Source organism: Topomyia yanbarensis, chromosome 3 (assembly GCF_030247195.1).
Source record: "Topomyia yanbarensis strain Yona2022 chromosome 3, ASM3024719v1, whole genome shotgun sequence".
NCBI classification, from domain to species: domain Eukaryota; kingdom Metazoa; phylum Arthropoda; class Insecta; order Diptera; family Culicidae; genus Topomyia; species Topomyia yanbarensis.
In genome coordinates this window covers 317,391,063-317,407,797 of record NC_080672.1, presented here as the reverse complement: position 1 = coordinate 317,407,797, position 16,735 = coordinate 317,391,063, and positions in this window count along the sequence as shown.

Here is a 16,735-nt window from a genome sequence, read left to right as displayed (position 1 = left end):
AAGAAAAAAAATAAACAAAGATTACAGAAAAACTATCAATAGGTTTACAATGAAATTCAAGAAAATAGAGTATAATTAAAAACATTCAAAATGATGATTATCCTCAGTGTTAGCATTAGAAAGTGATTTTTTTTTTATAACGTGATAGTCTTAAGAACCTTTGTAACATGTTATGTAAACAAAAACCCCGGCGTAAAAAAGCTTTTGCAAATGCCGTGTCAAATAAACGTTTTATGAAAAAAAAAAAATTTCAAAATCAACATTTCAGACCTAGGAAATTTTATTCCGGATCCGCCCCTGCTTGAAGCAAAAATATACAATAATTAATTGGCTTTATTAGCACTATCTCAACTTTGTCTTTCGTCTAACTTATTTTATCATGCGTGTGTATGAAGGGGATGAATAACCCACAGCCAAACCACCCCCAGTCTATATTGGTATGCCTACCAGGTGAAGGTGATTGCAATGAGAAAGGGGTGGGTTTGAAAAAGGTGGATGAGGTGGTCGTTTGAGGGGGAACTGTTGGGGAGCTTGATTGAAGGGGGACGTGATAAGGAGAGGGGGTTTAAGGAAGATTGGTGTGTAATGTGAGGGGTGGGTCAACACACCGCATACCCCTAGCTACGCCCTTGTTAAAATACAGGAAACCTATCTTAGTCAAAAACATAGCCGGGATTAGGTTGGTGACGTTCAGAGTGATTGCATTACCTTTCTATATGAGAAAGACAAAAGAGTACCAAAGTCAGAAAAAGTCAATTTTCTTGTCAAAATTTATTTTTCAATATTACATCAAATCTTCAAATTTCATGCATTTTTAGAACATTTGGTATCAAAAATACAAATTCGGTTTTTAAATTTTTTAGTTCCTGCTTATATGGAATCAAGATCCGTCGTCGGTGGCCAACGTGGTCAAATGGACTTTGGTTAGTCATTATTGATCTAGGCCGACAAATCCAACTAATTTTGCACAGATTTTAATAAGTTTTGCATCATTTTGGTTTTTTTGGGAATTTGCAGTGTGATCGTACTCTTCAACCCGTAACTCCGGAACCAGAAATCCGATCAACAACCGATGGGAATGCTGTACGTTTCATTTGAGACTAAGTATGTGCAAATCGGTCCAGCCATCTCTGAGAAACAGAGGTGACATTTTTGCCACATGCACACATACGCGCACACACACATACATACATACACACAGACAGTTTCCGATCTCAACGAACTGAGTCGAATGGTATATGACACTCGGCTTTCCATTCTATTTCCAAAATTTCATGTGAACCCTTTCACTTGAGACTAATGTTGTGAAAATCAGCCCATCCATCTCCGAGAAACTGATGTGAGTTTGAAAATTTTTAAGATGACCATTTTTCCGAGGACTGCCGGCACCTCTTATAGTGGTCAATGTAGCCAACGAAACTTTGAAAGGGGGGAGAGAAGGGTTGATGCATTTTATACCTTTCATTTGATACTTGGTTTATTAAAATCGGTTCGAATCATCGAATAACCGACATAACGTAAATTCAGGAATATGTTCTAGACCCGGGACTTCGGGAATTGTCGCTAGTGGACAAAAAATTCCAAGAATCTTTGATTGGCTATCAGTGATCTAGATATGCGAATCAAAGTAATTTAACCTCCATTTCAGTAGATTGTGAACCTCTGAGGTATTACGATTGTAACGGTCTATACACTGTAACTCCGTAACCAAAAGTCAGATCTGAATAAAATTCAATAGCAGTTAATAGAAGTGTCGCATCTTTCATTTTAAATCAAGTTTCCAAAAATCGATCAAGAATTCGCTGAGAAATAGATGCGACATTAACTTAGGAATTTGGCAAATTCTCCCGGGCCATGAAGAACTGTCATAGGCGGTCAATGTGGTCAAAGCTACTTTAATTGATTATAAGTGATCTAGAGCCGCAAAATTGAAGAAATTTTGCACACATTTTAATATGTATTGAATTTATGTACATCATGGTGGTTCCAGTTTATATGGGAATTTGCTGTGTGAGCGCACTCTCCAACCCATAACTCCGCCACCGGAATAAACAATAAAAACCTGTTTTAATCCACCTAGTGGTGTAATTGTGCCTTTCTCATTAATCCAAACTACACAGAAAAAAAGTGTTCCCAAAATGGTGAATAAGTGCCATGAATCACGTTTTTACGTTATGAAAACAGGACCATGAACAAAAATTATGTGTTTTATAATTATGTTCAATTTCCCTTCAGTAACGCCAGCATAACGTTTATTTTAGTGGAACTATTTGTTTTTGTTTTGTGAACTTCAGTCACGGTTTCCGCCAAGTCATTTCTAATGCGATTTTTAGTACGCGAACTAGTTCACAACTTTACGAACATTATTCATAAAACCAAAGGTTGACTCATGATGATTTTCATAAATATAGAAGCCTTAGTTAACAAAATCAAAATATTCAGGATATGCTCTCGCGAACTATTTCGCGAAATCAAAATTGAATTCATGAATCCATTTAATTCTCGTGAACTAATCCAATATCCGTGCTCGTGAAATAGTCCACAAAATCATCAAATACAATTCATGTATTCGTGAACTGGTTCATGATATCTAGTATAAGTCACAACTCACGTTAATTTTTTTGAAATAGTTCACGAATTTATTAAATATTATTCACGTATTCGTGAACTGGTTCATGATGCCTAGTACATGATATCGCTAATCATTTACAATTTCATGCAACATGATAATGAAATTTTCCCGTGAACTCGTTCACAAAATTTGGAGGAATCTTTTTAATTCCATGCACTGTTTTATGAAATGTCCAGCTGCTAGCGACCATAGTAATAGACACGAGCATTAGATATAAAAAAAAATTGTTTGGACCTCGAACATCGTTATACGTTTGATAAGGTTAATGGTGATGTCTGGATAGAGAACGAAAACTGTGCTGAGAATCCCAAATAGTGTGCGTTATATAATTCACAGAACAGGATATGGCGAATCAATCACATTTTTATGAACTAGTTCATATTGTCACGTTATTCCGAATAAATAATCGATAGTAACCAAAAACTAATAGATCACAATTAGACGAAGAGAATTTACGAATACCATTGTAAAACTGCTGATGTCATGAGCATTAGTCATATTACTCTTCGTGTCAAATTTGGAACTAAGTTCTAAAATAAAACATTACGATAACATGAATAGAAATTACGAAAATCATGACTTTGATCCTGAAATTATGAACATGAATTACTCTATTTATGACTAAAATATTACGATAACATGAACAGCAGTTACAAAAATGGCGAATTAGAGCCTGAAATCATGAACATTAATCACACAACTCGTGACAAAAATATCTAAAATCGTGACTAAATTCTTCAAATTATGAACATGAATCACTCAACTCATAACTAAAATATCACGATAACGTGAATAAAAATTACAAAAATTGCGACTAAGATCCTGAAATCATGAATTTTAATCCCGCTAGTCTGTTAGAAAAATGCGATAGTAAAATCATGAATAAGATAGCACATTAACGTGATAAGAAATCACAAGAATCGCGAATAAGCTTTTGAAATCACGAACATCATTTGACTGTCGGCTGTGTATTCCCAAATCCTGAACTAGAATCACAACAAAAACTAAACATGTCCAGAGAACAACAATAGTACCCTAACCAAACATTCTAATTTAACGCTATGGACGCTCGGGACGAACTAATTTTTTTAAAACACAAATAGTTTTATGAATTCGAGGTTAATTATCCATAATTTAAGGAACTTATGACTGGTTTTTTTACGTGTACGATTCCATGGCTAGTTTGTTCAATATAATGGTGGAAATGTCTATTACATATTCAGTACGATTTGCACATACTTGCAATGGATCGGCAGCCACGAACTTGAGAAGCTATGTGTCGAAGCTGAAACACTTGAACCCAGCAGCGGATCCAGGAGGAAAGTTCGGGGGGTCCGGACCCCACCCCAACTTGTTAACAAATATTAGTTGCAATTTCAAAGTAGTTTCCAAATTCAAAATCATTTCAAATCAAATTATTCACTGGTTTTACAGAGCTGCTAGGGAAGTTTCTTTTGGAGGAACATTTCCTTGGGGGGTGAATTGATGAGGAAAGGATGGTGTGTGATGAAGGCATAGACCGGGTTGATGATGTTCAGAGTGATTGCATAACCTTTCTATATGAGAAAGGCAAAAAGGTAAGGTGAACTTATAAATATGGGACATCACTTTTTTCACTTAAACCACCATAACAAACGAAAAAAAACACACCAGGACTTCTAAATTTCGAGAAACATCATTGATTAAGCTTAAAAACAAACGTTAAAAAATTGGTGCAGTTTGTTTGAATAGAAAAAAGTTATTCTGAAAAATTGGGGTAAACGTATAAATATCGGACACACTGTATTTTCCCATGAAATCAATGTCAAAAACTTCAAGCAAAGTGGGCGGAGATCTAAAACTGTCCAAATGATATGAAATTTGGCATCTGAGTTTACTTTGCTATTTGTTACAATAGGAGGTTTTTGAGATTTCAAAAATGAGTGTTTTTTTGCAATGCCCTAATGCGGGTGCGATGGTGGCCAAGGGGGGAGGAGGTTTGATGAAAGGTGGAGGTGTTAGGGTAAGTAGGGGGCGATTGTACACCAAACTGCATATTATACCTTCCATTTGAGACTTGTTTTGAGAAAATCGGTTCGGTCATCTCCGAGTAACCGATGCGCACACGATGGTCACACACATACACACATACGAATACACACGTTTTCCGAACTCAACGAAGTGAGTCGAATGGTATAAGAGTGTCGGCCAACAATTTCAAGCAATTTGTAACTCATTTTAATTATTTTTGCATCATTTATACATATATTGATTACCGGTTTATATGAAAATTTTGCATGTGGCATACTTTAACCCGTAACACAGGAACCAAAACTCCGATTCAAAGGAAATTTAATAGCTTTCAATAGGATTATTCTAGTTTTCATTTGATTTTGTGAAAATCGAGTCAGACATTCCTGAGAAGCAGATGTGAATTCAACTCGTTCCTGAGTTGAAATCACATCTGCTTCTCAGAAATGTCTTTCCCGAAGCTTGCGGTTCCGCCGAAGTTGTCCAATATGGTCAACATGGATTTGATTGGTCATCCGTGAGCTGTAACTGTAAATCCAAACATTTTCGAACACATTTTAATAAGTTTTGCAACTTTTAGATACCATGCTGATTCCGATTTATATGGTAATTTCATGCGTGACCCCACTCTTCAACCTGTAACTCCGGAAGAGAAAGTCGGAAATAAATGAAATTCAATAGCAGCCTATGGGAACGTTGTACCTTTCATTTGAGACTAAGTGTGAAAAAATCGGTTCAGCCATTCCTGAGTAACCGATGTGATTATTTTTGGTCACATACATACATACACACGCACACACATACGCACACACGCACAGACATTTGCCTAACTCGACGAACTGAGTCGAATGGTATAAGAGAGTCAGCCTTCCTGGCCTCCGTTAAAAAGTCGGTTTTCAGAGTTATTGCATAGCCTTTCTGTAGGAGAAAAGCAAAAATTCAATAGTAGCCGATGGGAATGACAATTGTTGTACCTTTCATTTGAGACTAAGTTTGTGCAAATCGGTTTAGTCATCTCTGAGAAACAGAAATGACATTATTTGCCACATACACACATACATAAATACATACACACACGGACAATTTCCGATCTCGTTAAATTGAGTCGAATGGTGATTGCATAACCTTTCCATATGAGTAAGGCAAAAACCTGTAATCGTGCCTTACTGCAAATGTTCCACATTTGACTCGGTAGTCGGTGCACAACGTGTCAACTTCAAGAGGCTATTGTACAAGAACTAGGGTGGGTGCTCCTATAGTTGAGGTGTACCAATAGTTGCAGTAGTGGGTTATACGCCTAAGGTACCAACCATCAACAAATATTTTTTTATCGATTCATCGCACTAAAATTATGCGACAATAAAACTGTTATCCTTGAAATTTGCTCAAATAACTATTGAAAAAAATGATTTTCTTAGAATTTTGAGCTCCCTTGCACCTATAGTTGATGTAGTGTACCTATAGTTGCAAGTCCCATAAGAAAGCAATGGGATTTGCAACAATAGGAACCGAAATTAGCGATTGCACCACTGTTGGTACATGTGTTCCTATAGTGGTACAAGCGGTTTTGAATACATAAATTGGTTATTAAGCCATCTTTATATTTTTCCTATGAAGTAGGGACTGAAAGCTTTCGTTTAATGTATTAACATTGCCCATAGGTCTATTAATCGATTTTTTATCAAAAAATTTCCTTAAGCATGCGACTATTGGTACATCCACCCTACTGCTCGTACAATCCTGAAATTTTGTTTTTTTCTCATTCAAAGGTGACATCGATTCAGCGATGGTGAAAACTTTGTTTTTGACATCCGGATTTATCTCTTAGGTAAAGGGGCTTTTGAAACCACCCTCGTAACCAGGGCCAGCGGATTCCGTTGGTAGTATGGGTAGTACTACCCACTCGAAAATAACTGAGAGGGGAAATACCCACTCGAAAGTCTGGATCAAACTAAAACCAGAAATTAATCCCATATTTGTTTTGCGCACAAAATGCATGCGTCTGAAATTCTCGATGCACAATAATTTCATTTTTATTGAGATACAAATTTCTTTTAGATTGCAATTTAAATTTCTTAAAAATATAGTATAATAATTAGGATTTGTTTAAAATTTAAACATGATTGTTTAGTAATACAAAAGTGAATATATTTTGACACATCTACAAGGAATTCAGATCGATATGCAGAAAAAATATTTGTGTTTGTTTATTCAGACTAAAGGATGCGGCTTGAAATATTTTCAAAGACTCGATAAACAATTTGTTATTTTTTAGCACGAACTATAAACTATTGAACACTATTAGGCTTATTATGAGGAAGGCAAAAGATATACACAAGAGGAATTGGTCGGTGTTAAGTCAGACTGGACTAAGTCACAAAACATAAAAAATGAGATAATGATAGCGCTGGATAAAGAATTTCTTCAGCTACATTCGACTTTTGCAAGAATTGAACAATAAGCAAGAATTATGGCAAAGAGTAATTTCCAATTATCATGTAAAGGATGCTGCGATTCAAACTTCAAACTCGTTTTTTCTCGGAATCAATAAATTGTCACTTAGTTCGATCTGACTTAACACCGACCAATTGATTTCAACATCAGAGTAGCAGAGACCGTAGCAGGGAGAGTGAAGCGAGGGCGGACAACAATGTTAGGGAAAAGAACAAAGTAAACTTGCAACTTTTTGGAAAACGGAAGAATACTACTGGACATCATGAACCGGATCGTCGACTGCCCTTCTTGGATCCGCTGGGAACTTTTTTGGGACCAGATTTCCAGGTAGCTGTTAGCATATCAACCAAATGAGAAGAGATAGTAAAATTTGACTATCTATCGTGGAGATCGAGGATAGCTAGCACATCTCTTACGAGGCCAAAGGGATTCGTTTTACGCAGATTTGGCGCTAGGACACTAGGCGCACGACGAGACAACATGTTTAATGTTGCGATAATCGCCACCATAAGCGCAGAGACCGATCTCCACGATCCCACTACGCCGGAGATGCTCAACGTATAATTACTGGACATGACCCGAGAATGAAGTCACGAGATTTATCCATCCCCTTGAACAAAGGCTTGTTTGTGCCTTTGGGATTCCTAAACTTCCATTGTTCCACAAAATTTGCCAATTTTCGAGCGTCCTCTGGCAAGAAATACTGAAAAACTCGTTAAAGCTACGCGATCTTTCATACATATCACCTTCTAATGCCTAACTGTACGCCTTTTCTCATTACCTTTATAATCTAAGTGGCCGCCTTCTGATTACCCGGAGTTGAGCAATGCAAAAGAATTCAAACTAAGGTTATTCTGATATGATTTTTCAGATAAATAACTAAGGAACTCCCATGTTTTCCCCAGAAAATGCAAGGAGTCCCTTGCTCCATCGAATGGAAAGGATCCTTGGAACTGTAACGATGTGGACATGATCGTTGATGGGTATATATAAAACAGTCAGTTTTGTGGGGAGAATGTATACAGCACAGCTTCTTTTATGATCACCCTCACCACTACTGTCACAATAATTAGCATAGAAGCAATGCATAGCTGTCATCATCTGACGAACGCTAGAGTGATACGTGCACTACAATTCTTAGCGCGAGCATCTTTGCTGTCAGATAAAAATGTGTGTTCAAAGAGCGATCATTACGTATAAATAAAGTATTACCATTTCATCCAAAAACATCAAGTGTTTTAGAGTAGATGAAATGAAATTCTGTTGTCGCCGAAAAGGGATTCTTGGTTCCGTGTATTCCGATCAACGGTTGAATAGAATACACAACGTTGGACATAGCCACCAGATGAAACATTATTTCTTGGGCCTTTTTTCAAAAAGACATATCTGCAATGAGTTACTCTCTTTGTTTACTTTCTCTTTCGATTTTTACGGCGTCACTATAACACTTTTCACTTATTTTACAGTGCAGATCGAAATACGGTGGTTTTAACTAGCATATTATGCAAAAAGTTGAGGGATAAATGTTAAAGTGACCGAATTATTATCAGAAGAGAAAGTAAACAAAGAGAGTAACTCATTGCAGATATGTCGTTTTGAAAAAACGCTCAAGATTTCTCTCGTTAATCCATCGACAAACCGGTGCCAATAACCGAGTTTCCAGCATTCATTAAGTTTTTCATTTGCGTTTCTAATGTTGCGTATGTTCGAAAAAAACAGGCGATCTGACATTCAAAAAGTCCTTATAGGACCATTTCGCATACAATTCTGAGTGCTCTTTACCCACAATGAAGTGTTTGCGCTGGATCTGGTTCCGTCTGACCTTTAATCGCAGTATCGATAATCAAGCCAGTTAAAACCTTGCATGCTTCAACTAGTCACTCCCAACAATTTATCATATCCCTTTTACACTAAAACAGTCGGTATGGTTGTCCTCATTTCTTCCTCCTTCAAGATTCAAAAAGATTCGTTACTTATGTCGTGTTTCATTGAAAATTGAAAAATTGTGGCGATGGATTGCACTAGTTTTGCATTTTCTGGCAGAAGTGGGAATGAAACACGTCTAGTGGCCTGCTCTTCTGCTAGAAAATGCAACACCAGTGCAATCCACCGCCCCGGGGGTTTTCAATGGAAAACCCCATTAGATATAATAATAATAATTTTGAAACACCTTTAATCCAAACTCTGACTGACATATTACACATAATATGTTTCAAATATTAATGTTGACAAGAAAACACTAAAGAATATCTGCAGTGTTTTCCAGGAAGCTTTTCAATACTGGCAGTGTAACGGTTAGAATAGAATCAGGCATTGCATTTATCGCTCATATGAGTAAATGCATCCAGATAATTTGCTACTGCGACATTAAAAACTCACATTTTCACACGAAAAGTTATTGGCACTCACACAACTTCTCCGGATAAATACAACGTGTTATTTCTCCGGATAAATAAAACAGCCGGAGAATGAGCGAATGAGTTTATCACAGTATCCTTTTGGCGCTCACTGCCTTGCTGTCACTATTCCAAAACACGAAAGAACAAGTCTATCGTACTTCTTTGCCGCCTTTCTTTGAAATTGAATGTATATTTTGACGCTTTTATTGATTTCCACGAAATTAAAATATCATCACCTTCTCCGGTGAGAAGGAAAAAATGAAATAAATTTTAACCGGAAAATTATTTCTCACGCCATTTGTGGAGACGGAGAATTTTGCCACTCATCTTATCTCGGAAAAGTTGGACATCGGATAAGCTTCTTCTCGCGTGAGTGAGAGAGAATTACAATGCCTGAATAGAATAGAATATATTGTTTCGGATATAGTGGACGTGTAGCTGTATCAATTAATGGGCACACTAATTGAGGTCGAGTACAATGCTAAATCCAATTTCTTGGTCGCGGGGGTGGAGTAATCATGATCATATTGAAATTATCGCCAACATCATGCAGTAAGATAGATCGGTTGAAGTCTTCTTGAACCAGCTGAGGGGTGATGTTTAGGGGAACAATGTCTGCTTTTGATTCGGACTTGAGAACCAACAACTTCAATATCTGGTACCGAGGATTAACTCGGCCCTGACGAATAATGTTAAAATTGTGGAAGATCTACGTCGAAAGTCAACCAAATTCTTCGTGTTAAACCTAGGAAAATCATAGGAATGAAATATAGGGACACTTGAGGTTTTTGATGTTGCATGAAGAAAATCCCTGTTAGTTTCTAAGATTTCCGAGCTAAGGAGCAACTTACTTCGGTTTTGTAATAGCACCCATCAATCGACACTCTTAGGCCTTTACGAAGCAGCTTAGGAGCGGGAATGATTTTCTTATTTCGACAATTTATAGGCACATTAGAACATGTTTCCTCAATGGGATTGTCAGACTCTTTCTCTTTAGTGTACAAGGGTGCTTAGAAATTAGTAGCGGTTTCTACGTTTCTACATTGGGTAGCTGTATGGCCCAAATGTTCGCAATGACGGCATACCCTGAGGTACAAAAAGGCAAACAGGTAGACGAGCCTCGTTCAAAAGAACAAAGTTTGGAAGAGTAGATCCGGCGAAAGACTCGACATAATACTGATTGAAAATAAGATCTTATACTCCTCGATTTATGATGAACGCATTTGTTTGCAAATCAGACTTTTCACTGACTGAAGCAAAGGGTTCTGGATGGAACCAACTCAAATTTTTCAATAAAGGCCTCTGTTGGAGACTACACCATCAATCTCTACTTTCCAGGCGGGTACGTAGACAAGATACTTTTTCGTACACAAAAATACAAATGGGTTACATTCGGTCCGGAAGTAGACATTCCAAAGGCCCGTTGTATTGTATGAATATAATTTATATCGAAAAGGAGATTTATCGGAAATATTTTGCCATTGGATAAATATTCAAATCGACCTCCTTTGTTCCAGAGGGGCTGTCTGTTGTAGGAGATACCTTCCCATTAGTCAGCACTATCTTGCGGGCTTCAGGTTTTGCGGAGGAAACCGAAAATTAATGCAACGAAATTTAAAAGAATAGAGTAAGTACCAATACGTAGCTGTGGAATATTTGTAGTTTCAGTAATCAACAAATACATTTTCGCTGAGTCTTCAATCACGCAGCCTGTTAACAACGGGCAGCCACCAGGTATTATCGAGAAATTTTCACTTTAACCTACATACACCATCTCTAAGCTTTCGTCACTACGAGTAGAAATCACACAGAAACCTACTACCCACTCGGGAAAAAAGTGCTTCGCCGGCCCTGCTCGTAACGATCTCAGGTTCAGTGATGTGAAAATTTTAGAATGAAATATGTACTGCGTGTATGTAATATATGGGGGAGCCCGTGGCTATTTGAAGGGGTTTTCAATTTTTTTATCTCGTTGATTTAGATAGATCGTGCCAAATATAACACGTTGCACGAAAGTGAAGACTGTTGGCAACATCTATAATTTTTTTGATAGATAAAAACATGTGGAGCCGAAATGGGGGACGAACATAGCGCAGTTGGTAAATCGATTGTCTTCTACGCAGCTCACCAGGGTTTGATTCCCAACCCCGCACATAGGGTTAGAAATTTTTCAAAGAGTTAACTCTATAATCGAAATAAAAAATGGGGAGTCGAAACACCGCCCACTTACAACACATTTCATAGATATCGTTTATTTGTAGTTAGTTGAAATATCTATACGGATACGAAAATCACATTTCACGCCATAGTAAAAAGAAATAATCATTCGTGGAATGCAATAAAACTCACCATAAATAACACAAGATGTTTGCAAATAAGAAAATTTACTTAGTACGAATCAAAGCTTCTACAAAACAAAATGTATTGAAACAGGAACACATTGAAGAATATAGTTCACATTGTTTGAAGTACACAACTAGAGACATCGCCACATATATAACAAAAACGGAGAAAAAGGGATTCCGCCAACTTCCCCAGCCGCCTAGTAGCCTCGAGCTCCCCTTAGCCGATTAATTATTTCGATTTAAAGAACGATGTGTAAACTAAACTACATATATACTATGACGAGGCTCATAATATATGAAATTTGCGAATAGCAACTAGCAAATTCCGCCAAACTCTCCGCATTGTTCTAAGAAATTTAAGTTTCAAAGGATTTTTCTTTTTTCTTTGCTCATCTCTCGCATTACTTCTTCATCTATGACCCCACGGTGTGTGCATTGAAAATCTCATTTCATATGGCTCGAACCCGATTCAATTCTCTGCCATCTCTCTTTCTTGTTATTGGCCATTGTCGGAAAATGTCCTGATTGATATTCTCATTCCACCAGTACCGACGACATCATCATTGTCATAATTCTTTCTTCCTTTCTGTTTTGTCCTTTACACATTCGAAAAACAACGTTTCAATCGTTTGAGCTTTGTCCACCGCAGCTACCAACTACTCGTTCGATTCTGTTACGACGGAGATGGCACTGTAAGAAAATGAAATAAAATGCTTCCGCAACAAAAAAATCTGTTTAATACAAGTGTAGTAGATACAGATCACTAGACCATGATTATCGCTAGTGTAAAGCAACCCACTGAGACGTCCAAAAAATTGTTTCAAAAAACGTTCAACACGAGTCAAACGATGGACGTTTGTTGAACGGTTATTTGGACGTTGTCCAAATTGGTCCAACGAACGTCCTTCATTGGACGATTTTGAAACCAACCGTTCTTAGAGGGAAAGCCTTGGCGGAACTTGACCATCTGTTTCGTCATACTCCGTAGTCAATTCTTATTGTACTACTATTTGTCATATATATCCCGTTTAGCGCATACATTCCTGCAAAATTAGCAGACACCAATCCGATCTAGCCTTCTGAATCTACTATCTGTATCGTTATGCTGTCGGATTATGCTTCACTCATGCATTCAACTCCGGTCAGTGCAAACTCCAGTCGGTATCATCTATTGGTAAGCTGGCTTTTTTCATATTTTCATTACACTTCAATATCATTCCTTCCTATTTGTTTTCGCACGCGCACTCTCTTTCCCTCTCGTACCCATTCTTTTATGCGATTTTTTATATTGCTTTTATACAGTCGGTACTCACTCGCAACGGAACCGGTTCGATATGCAAATTGTGCTCACATAAGACAGAGAGCGAGTGCCGAAGCAACACCCGACCCGGCCCGGGACCCAGCTCAGGACCGGAGAGGAGTAGGTGAACGGAACCGCAATCGGAGTGATGGGAAGCAATAAAACTATAGGCATTCGTTTTGTCGTGACGTGTGCGGTGATTTCTGTCAGTCAGCTCGCTGTGAGATTGGCGGGTCGTGATTGTAATCCGCTAAAATTTGAGTTTGCATTTTTAATTTGATGCGTGAATGATGGAATGAGTGGCGATGCCACTTGCCAGTGAGGGTGAATATTTTGAATCTTACGCTAGAGTGGCATTAAAACCAAATGTTTGATTATCTTGGCTTTTATTCTTGCTGTACATTTAATTCATAGCTTAAGATATATTAATTGCACGAAAGCTCACCCCTCCTTTGATTTTCATTGGTGCAAATTTGGCTTGATTGCTAGTTCAATTTTAATTGACCGATGCGATGAATATTAATTGGTGTCAATATATTTGCACAACACGCAGTCGGAGATAATCGGGATAACGTTGTCTAAAGAAGAGTCTCTGTCGTTGATAACTCCGTCGGAGTGGCTGATATCTTAATGGCTCACGAAAACGGACATCAACATCGGGAGAAATTCCGCTACCGGAAAACTCTCAGCACCAACTCTCAGATAAATAGGAACGAGTAGCACCAAGAAGGATAAGAAACCCTGCAATGGTAGTTGTAAAGAGATGTAATTCATCATGATCAGTAACTGTGGATCGGTTCACGTCTCGGCAGATGATGATAGTTGCAGCACATCAGATACCACGAAGGTTGGACAGGAGGGTGGGCCGAAAAACTCGAAAATCGAAAAATTCAAGGTGCACAAGCTGTTTTCATTAAGGGTTAGGGGTCCCACCGGCCCCTCCTTTTTGTAGTTTTATGAAATTTTTGGACAAATTTCACTAAAACTGGGTCTCAGCTTACACATGGATCCCAAAAAATTAATTTTTTGTTCTTATTCGAAGGTCTTCAGTTGATTAAGATTAAGAAACCTGTATTGGTTGCTGAAATCGGTGGAACCCCGGTGACTAGAGGAACCCCTCTATTTACATCAATTTATGGTTCACAGAAACTTCAATAACTAATTAAATAATTAAGCGAGTGATTTGGATAATTATATCGTTGGAAAGGGAAACCCTAAGCCTATCATTCAAACCAATAAAATTTTTGAGCGGCAATATTGGTCTTTGCCGTCCTTTTTAATTTAATTTTAAAATGTCATTTTTGAAGGAGTTTATACCAACCGATCAAGAAAAAAATTACACCATTAAAAAGCTGAGATTTTTTCCTATTTGATATGTCAGCAGCATTTGGTTGGGAATCTAGCTCCAATAAAACGTAGCACTTTTCAATATTTTAAAACGATCGAGAAAATTAAAAACACGGTGCAATTGAAATCGGCGTGTGCATCCCGTTTTTAATTGCATTTCAAGCAAAATACTATTAGCGTGCTCCTTGTGCTCATCTATTAACTTTCGCACCATAACCTAGTAGTAAATAATCTGACCTTCATAGTTATACGAGGTTGTTTGAGGCTGAAGAGTACACAGAAAAAAAGATTTTGTAATTTTAAGTTTATTTGCATGCACATATTTGGAGCATGAATATAAATGTAAAATTAAGTTCCACCACAAATACACACGACTTGTCGTGCTTTCTTCAACGAATTTTATTATAATTTTACACGTGGATTGAAAATTGCAGTTTCTTTAAACGGAAAACCAATGCACTTCAATGTATTTTTACTCCCATACTGCTGTAAAAAGAATGACATGTAATATTACACGAATGAAAGTGTAAAATTGTATGCTGTTTGATGCTCCAATTGATTTTAACGTAATTTTCAATCAAATTTTTGATTCAATCGTTGTATGTTTACATTCGTATTGATTTACATGTCGTTTAAATTTCATAATTTTTTGGTGTGTACCTCCGTCAATAATGATGAATGATGGAGTAAGCCGGGTTAAACGTCAACACTACAATGTCGCCGATTCATTCGATAATTGTCCTTACACTATGACAATCTAGGAAAAATATTAAGCAATATGCCAATAAAATTCAACTTGTTAATAGATGACAACTACGTGATTTACAAAAAGTACATTGATTCGTACAATGTTGTTCTCAATTTCTTGCTGTTCCTGACACGATGCAGACAGAAAAAATCAATTGCCAGCTTTAAAAAGCTACATTTTTTTGCAATCATGATTCAACTGCACTTACAGATGACAATATTGAATACTGCAGCCATTGAAATCAATCGATATTATGTCGAATCTAAGTGCGCGATTCAAGGTTTAATCTTTTTAGATATTCGCTTTTTTCGCTGCAAGAATAGAACGGTTCTTTGAAATAGTGTCTCTTCATGCACAAATATATTCTGACAGAAGTTTTATGCAGAAATTTTCATATTCAACGAATTAGTATCTCAAAGACGGCGCCGGTAGTTGAGCGGCAAATCCAGGGTTTAGAAGGTAGAGTCGCCTCTCTGGTGTCGGTGATAGGCAGTCAGTGCAGAAAGAGACCGAAAGAACAAAAATTGAATCATGAAAATAATTAGTCTTTTCGAATGTACAAACGTTCTATACCTTCATTGTTACGTAAACAAATAAACATAGCGAAACATCGAAATTACTCGAACCTATTAATATGAGCAACACAATTCACTTTAACAATTCACTATCACAACTATTAGCAGTTCATTCATAATCAGCCACAAATAGAAATACAACCATCTACCAACGAAGCTCATCAAAGACGAAAAGCAAATGTTATATCACTTAGACTGTAATATTATAAAAAATATAAACCAAAACATAAATGAATAAAAATTTAAATTTAAAAAATTCATTTCATTACCAGTCATGTAAAACAGTCGAAATAGAAAACACATCGAATGCACGCTGCCGTGAGACACAAATCCTCGACCACCTACGGGATACGTTCCATTTGAGCCAGTATATTCTGATTCCTGTTTCTGACAGCCTAAAATATTTTTGATAAGACGGAGTGTCGTACAAAAATATAAATGATTCTATATCAGACTACAACGGCTTAGTGTAAAATGCCTAATCTGGCCGCAAAAGTATCGTGGGACCTCAAGAAGTCCAGGAGCCATTCATAAAGATTTGTACTCAACCGATTTTCTTAATTTTTTTTCAATTGACCGTAATCAATTTCGTACCTTAACGATTCCTTTTTATGCAGAAATTTTTGTTTTGAAGATGAGAAATTTTTAATACAATTTGTAGAGTTTAAAACTGAGATTTTTTAGGAAAAACGTTCCCGAATGCAGGAAAAAAATATTATTTATCCAACTAATCGTTAAGGTACAAGAAATACTCATATACTAATGAAATTTCTTGAGTTTTGGAATTTTAGTTGATCTATTGGTCTTCAATCGTGATCACCACAAACCTCTTAAATAAAAAAGGGTTTAGGTGAAAAAGCCATAACTCCACCATTTATCAATACAGGTATACCTCGATAGTACGTACCCTCGTTAGTACGTACCC